Here is a 7,271-nt window from a genome sequence, read left to right as displayed (position 1 = left end):
GGTCGTGGGGTCATAGGGGTTAAACAACACTTTGCAGAGAAAGTTTGCCTCATAAAATTGAGCACTCATAAGGTTCAGTAAAAACTCGACAAATCTCGTAGCAGTGGCTCGTTTTCTTTTGACCCCTAGTCCTCGTCGCCAAAATTATGTTGTGGGTGTCAAATAAAAATACTGGAAACTGATGAATAGTAGGTCGGTGTGTTTATTCTTAGAGCAACAAGCCACGCACCATGCACTGGCACAGGGAAACACCAACTGACACTTTACAGAATTAGAACCCCTTTAGCCCCATGACAACATAGAAGTTCTATGAAAGAGACATAATAAGCACTTGTAAATACAACACCTTTTGTACAAAGACAGATCTTGGCAAGCCTACCGGAAATAAAGCCGTACTACATCCATAACAGGGAAACCAATTAAAAACCTGTCAGATAAGTGCTCTGCAGTGAAGCTAATTAGGAACCTGTGTGTCACATGAATATCCTGGAGGAGAGGCATTGGTGGCATGCACACCAGAAATACTTTTTTCAATTGAAAATTTATTAGACGTAGTCTGAAAAAAACAAGAGAAGGAACATCTGAAAAGTGCGCAGGAGAATATTAAAAAAACATTGTGATGTCTCAGGGATGCACACCCCAATAATTCCCTGGTTGTTATAAACACAATTTACTTATATTAAACAGTGAAAATTCCTAATATAATTTGCCTACGGTGATAGGCACACCTGTGTCTTCTTCAGTGATAGACACACCATACGAAAAAAGAAAATTAAATGACAAAATTGTATCTAAAAATGGATTAGGTGCAGGTGACTTACAAAACACATTTTGTTTAATTAAAAAAAATGTTTTGATTGTTCTTGTCTCCGGAGTTTCAGCTTACCATCTCGTATTGGTTCTGCTGCACTGGTAAAAAAAAGAAAGTGAATCATGCAAAATGTACCAGCACCGCCGTTTTTTTTAAACAGTCCAGAAGAACCAGTTGTGAAATGGTATGTAAGTAAGTACATTTTATTTGCATAGTTAATTAAAACCGTTGCATTATAGAAAAATATATATATTCAATAAAATATCTATCATGTACATGCATAAAACTTGTTCCTTCATAATGCTTATGTCTTAAAACCATGCTAATAAAGCTTGCTAGTTTTGAACAACTATGGCAGCAAAATACTTATCAGTTTTTATCTCCTTAATTTATGGGTTAAAAATGTCTTCAGAGCTGCTTTGCACATTAGGTCATACTTTTTCTGGCTAGGCTCTTGATGTTTCCATTTCTGGCATTTTGCCTCCGCACAGTCTCAGAAACTTTACTGCTCTGCAGTTCAATTGTGGATCTCTAGGTGCAAAGCATACCAAAAGGGCTTGCCTCCTTGTTCGAATCCCTCATAGATTAAACAATTGTTTCAACCATTTCTTTTGTTCTTTGAGGAGTTCTTTACAGGAGCATAGTAAATGCAGCATGTCTTCCTGAGCTGATCCACATAGTCGGCACACAGAGCCTGCTTTATTGCATAGCCAAGGTGGAAGATGCTGGGTGCAGGGGAGCAGACCAAATCTATATTTCATAAAAGCTATTTTTATATTCTTGTCATATCCCAGATTGAAATAAGCTTGAGCAACCGGCTTTGTGTATGTATTCAAAGTCATCCATCCATGGGCTCTCTGGGAAAGTGCGGCCATATCCTCCAGCCATGACAGTAGTTTCACTGTCTTCCACACTATATATTTTAAGGTTAGGGTGGTTGTTGATGTTTCCCAAAGTTGATTTAGCCCTAATTTGTGTAAGCTGCTGTGAAGATATTTTGCAGCTGGTAATGTAGTGTGCGTTTGTAGCTCTTTCCACAGCTGTTTGTTTAACGTTCACTGAGGAGTTTTTCGCACTTTATCCCATGCAGTGATGAAGGCCCCTTGTCTGGCAATTGTTTGTTTCAGGACGCCAAACTCAAGTCTGATTTGTGCGGGTGAGCTATATTTCGGCAGCCCAAAAATGACCCTGTAGGCAGTTATTACAGTGGCATCGAGTATTTCCGTGTCCCTGCCTTTCTGTACCTCGCTATCGTAGGTGAATGTTGGTAAGAGTTTTGCTCGAACCACCTCTAGTCTGCGAGTGGCAGGATAGATGGGCCAGATAATTTGGAATTTAAGGTTTTTAGGGAAGTTGCTATTATTAAACCTTTTTGCCTCATGCTGTTCTTCTGCACCAAGAAATGACCGCCAGAATCCAGCTTCACGCTGAGATAATTGTATTCTGTTCTGCCTTCCATTCAGTTGGGAAATGGAGCAAGTGGATTTTTTTGTACACATTATGCAAGGGTCAGCGGTACAAACTCGAGGGCAGAAAGGAAGTATCCCTTGCTATTACACTGTCTTTGCGGTGAAGGTCAAGAGGTGTTAGAAAACTTACCTGAACTACCTACAGAACAACAGAGAGGGTTATACGAATATGAGATATGCATTTTACAATTGGAGAAGCATTATTTGCCCAGATTGAGCACAATTATGGAAAAGTACCACTTTGGGTTAAGGGAACAGGAAAAGGAAGAATAAGTTGAAGATTATTTAACTGTTTGAGAAAGCTGGCATCAAGTTATAAGTTTGGGGTGGCTAATGAGGAACGAATTTGAGATCAATTTGTTTTGAAGTGTAGAGAGAATAACATTTGTGAAGAACTGTGGCTTAGGGATGACCCTCCATTGGAAGAAGTAGTTTGCATAGCAAAATGGGGGGAACACATGTTAAAATGTGTTAGAGAATTAAAATGTGGGAAAAGTAAAACACAATCTATTGTAAAAGAGGTACAAGAAAATATATGTCTGGTAAAAAATTAAAGAACACCCTCTAAAGAGGTTGTGAAGGAAGATGTTTCAAAAATTTCATTTGAATGTTTTCGTTGTGGGAGACCCGGCCACAAAGCTAATTCTAAAATCTGTCCTAATTTAAGCGTTGTCTGTCATGGTTGTAGGAAGCAGAGACATTTTATAAGATTGTGTAGATCTAAACAGAGAAGATTTCAAAATAAGGATATAAAAGAGGTAATTTGTCAAGTTAGTGAAAAAAGTTATCTGATCATCATATTGGAAGTGTAAGAATTGATGGGTTTGACCTGGAGATGAAATCTGACTCATGCTCCCATCTCACTAGTATTCCAAAAGAAACCTTCTGCAAGTGGTTTCAGGATAGAAACTGCTTACATCAAATGGATGTAAACCCAGTGGGATATGGTGGCCAAACCATTAGCATGTTAGGGTATTTTAATGCTTGCATTGAGATGGAAAAGAAGTTGATTGTGGGGAAAATGTATGCAGCCAAACAAGGTGATGATTTACTTGGGTGGCCACACCAGCGTTTATTGGATGTTATGTTAAATCCCACTGCTGAACCTCAGGTACAAGTTCAGGGGGTTGAAAGCAAATCAAATGGTTTTTTGAGAGAATTTCCTCATTTATTTAAAGAAGACTTGCATGGTATCAGACTAAAATGTGGGGCTATGCCCTCAGCGGCTAAAGTAAGTAGAATTACTATTGCTATACAAGAGAAGGCTGAACAGGAATTAGAAAAACTTCTCAAACAAGAGATCATTACTCCTGTGGAAGCATCCGAGTGGTTGGCACCAGTTGTTGTTGCTAACAAGCCAAATGGTGATATTAGACTATGTGTGGACCTCAGGTCACTCAACAAGGAGGAAATAGTAGATACATTTCCCCTGCCAAACATAGAGAAGATTATGTCAACATAAAGTGGTGCTAAGTTCTTCACAACTCTAGATCTTATACAAAGCACGTCGTCCTACCTCACGTCTATGTGTCCTACGTAGGACAAACGTCTACGTCCTATGTAGGACACACTTAATTAGGAATATAGTGCTTACCATGTAAGAAATTAAGTAAAGGGCCCAGTAGCCTTGCAGGATACACATGATGACATGGCCATACTAAGGAGAGACTAACAAGCCTAGTGAGGAAAAATACGGCAGCATTTACATAGGACAAAGACACAAGCCAATTAAAAACATGGAAGAGGCTTCTCCTCCGTACTCTACCTACAACAGATCACCAAAGCAGCGCTTACGCACTGGCTCAGGCTCAACCTAAAAATGAATATTCCAGTAATGTCTATTCTAGGCTCGTGCAGGAATATAGTAACGCCATGAACACACGGGAGTGCTATGTTATGTGCACACTTATCTACATCAGTGTCAGAGGAAGTTACGTACTACCATATGCCATTATTGTATACCATATCTTGTAGTATCCTATTATCATTAGTTTATAGGAGAGGACATTTCGAGTATTTTTATCTTGATCATGATTTAATACATTATAGTATTCCATTAATAGAAAGCATGAATTCACACTTATAAGCAAAGGAAATGGATATGGCCTGGTACAATTTCGTTCCTCACAGACCCATAGATACTGTAAAGGCTTATACACACAATTTAACATGTTTAATGCGGTCAATAGAGAAAGTCATATATAGTGGCTTTAAAAGAAATATACACTAACATGACAAATACTACTGACAAAAAGAGTGATGTTCTAGAAAATGCTTGGAGTATAAATCTCTCCACCATGACCAATTGTCGGACGACTAATTGTGTCTATATTATCCTATGCCCGTGTGAAATGCCATACGTAGGCGAAACGAGCAGGGAGATAAGACTCCGCATCGGGGAGCATAAATCAAACATACGTATCGGCAAAAGGGGAGCCCCCCTTGTCGAACACTGGATATCCCTCGAACACACTGAAACTGACCTTAGGTGGTCCATATTGGAAAAGATGCAAACTCCGGCCGGCACTGACCCCACACTGTGGAGAAAAAAACGAGAGGTCTTCTGGATCTTTTTTCTCAATAGTTTGGAAAAGGGCCTAAACGAGGAATGCCCGTGGGCCAATGCACTACTGTAAACTCGCACTTCGCCTTGAGCTTAGCCGTATTCTGTAGACAGGGGCCCTGTTGGAATCCGAGTCCCCCTTTATGGTCTATTATTCTCTTGCAGGAACCCAGCAATAAATAGCTTTCGCGGAGGTTCCCTTGCCTATTGACAGATTTCTTGCACTATTTCTTTCCTATTACCCTGTATGTGATTCATCCTGGGAGTAATCTTTACTCCAAATTCAACTTTTGTTCCTAAAGCTGCTCGCTTGAATTCCCCTCTACCATTGTTCCCCTTATTCTTTGCAGTGCCCCATCACCTTCTTGTGCCCCCCTTCATGCCATACTATGTCGTTCTATCCCGAAACTCGTTCCTCTTAGCCATTCCAAGATGGCCGCCACAGTTCCCTTCTATTAAACGGCCATCTCTAACCATCATCCATCTCTATGCCCCCGTGTGAGGTCGCGCGCCCTCGCAGCTGACTGCCATCACAGCGTTTAACCCACTATATATAGAGGCGCCCGAGTAGTGTAGCCCTGCTCCGAGACCAGCCGTTTCAACTTCTGTGGAGTCCGCCGACCGGGACGCCCGACATGATGCGACGCTAAGTAAGTTGACCGCCCTGAGTCCGCTATGCCCCCTTGCGCTTGTCAGCCAGATTTGTAGATCTAATCACTAAGGCTTTCTCCTGAAAACCTCTCAGTGACCTTCACCGTTTATCTTTTTAGTGCCTCCGCTGATCCCCGCAGCCTAGAACTTGCCAGGACGGACCTCTTCTGTCCCAATAACAGCAGAGGGATCTTATTTCCATCCTTGATTTCCCTTCGGGTAAGATTTCCAGCTCGCGCCCCCCGCCCACGCAGTTCCACCTACGGCGCTAGTGCACCTATGCTGTGTAATTCCTTCCTCAAACCTGCACTTTCTTTTTGTACATATATTTCCTGTACAGGTTTCTATACTTCCCTGTACCGGTCGGCGGCGTGCTCCCTCCTCCCTGAGAATCCATCGAGGAGAGTATTCCCTGCCACTTCAGGTAACTGTGCCACCTCCACCTAGCGTGATTAATTAAATCCAGCGCCCCTTGCTCTTTTAAACTGGCATCCCGCATTTTTCTGAGCAAGCACTGTCTTTTAACAGGGTCTCTGCGCATTCCATGCGCCCCAGGATTCCATCAGCCTCGCCCCACTTGAGCATATCCCCGGGGGCAGACCGCTTGAGAATCGACTTAGGAGAATCCCCCGCCATCGCTGGTAATTGCGCCTGTGTGCATCCTTATCTTGCGCAATTGTCTAAACTCAGCACCCCATGCTCTTATCTCTGGCACTGTGCACCTTTATGAGCTTGCTCTGTTCTTTAACAGGGTCGTCGCGCCTTCGACCTGCACCAGAAACGCCATCAGCCCTGTCATACCTGAGTCAGGTAAACTCTTTTTAAACCTTACATCCTTAATGTGTGGCATTTACATTAAATTAATGTGCAGCCCCCATTCATATCCCTCTTTCCGGTCATTCCTTGCCCACGAGCAGTCCCAGTAAAGCATAGCTTTTAAATTGTTATCCCATTGTCCCCCCTTCGTGGAAATCAATATTTGTATGATGTCATGTATGTGCTCTGCAAGTCTAGTCCTGACCGCCCACAAACTGGATGTCCACAGTCTGAATGTAGATGTGAGCCTATTTTGTTTACACCTAAACCCTCGCAAAAATGTACATACACCTAACCATTGTTTTTAATGTTTATTTCACAGAAATCCTACCTGTTTGTGGTTCCCCTTCCGCCCTTCCACTGTGCCCTGATGAAGGTGTAGTCCCGGACGGGACCATACACCGAAACGCGCGTAGGCGCTTTTTCCTATTTTAGGAACCTACCCGGACCTTGAACCATCGGTCCCCATGTTATCTACAACCATCATCGCTTGGTGCTGTTTGATTAGAGAATGAATGCCGTATGAATGTTGTTGATATGCTAGAGCGGAATCTGAACCACCATTTACTTATTTTTATTATTGTGTTTATTTATCTCAGTGTAGGTTAACCCACGAAATATATTTATGTATTAGTTTATATAAAAAAAGCAGTCCCTTGAAAAAATTCATTCCTGAAAAATAAATTTTGATACTAAATGAATAAACCTGTTTGTGCGGTGTAATTTGCTTGGGCTTAGGTGTTTTTGTATTTATATATTTGGACCTCTCCTAGGCCTTTTTGTTCAAATCCATAGGGCAGGTACCCGTTTTGCTTTTGATGTTTAAAAGAAATATACACTAACATGACAAATACTACTGACAAAAAGAGTGATGTTCTAGAAAATGCTTGGAGGAAAGAGGAAAATGTATTTAGAAAGAAGATGGTTTACCCTTATCTGACACTTGACAGCCAACACAAAG

The 7,271-nt window shown here is 41.6% G+C and overlaps 1 long non-coding RNA gene across 2 annotated transcripts; it reads left to right on the top strand.

Annotated features, from left to right (window-relative positions):
* Positions 1–5,369: 5,369 nt before the first annotated feature.
* Positions 5,370–7,015, top strand: LOC144785103 (uncharacterized). Of its 2 annotated transcripts, XR_013601759.1 has the most exons (6): positions 5,370–5,493; positions 5,614–5,713; positions 5,835–5,918; positions 6,023–6,135; positions 6,246–6,304; positions 6,633–7,015. It is a non-coding gene; the product is annotated as an uncharacterized LOC144785103 (long non-coding RNA). The 2 variants fall into 2 exon arrangements; XR_013601758.1 differs by having other exon boundaries at positions 6,023–6,304.
* The last annotated feature ends 256 nt before the right edge of the window (positions 7,016–7,271 follow it).

The sequence above is a fragment of the Lissotriton helveticus genome, chromosome 10, assembly GCF_964261635.1.
Source record: "Lissotriton helveticus chromosome 10, aLisHel1.1, whole genome shotgun sequence".
In the NCBI taxonomy this organism is placed as follows: Eukaryota; Metazoa; Chordata; class Amphibia; order Caudata; family Salamandridae; genus Lissotriton; species Lissotriton helveticus.
This window is presented reverse-complemented; position numbering and strand designations above follow the sequence as displayed.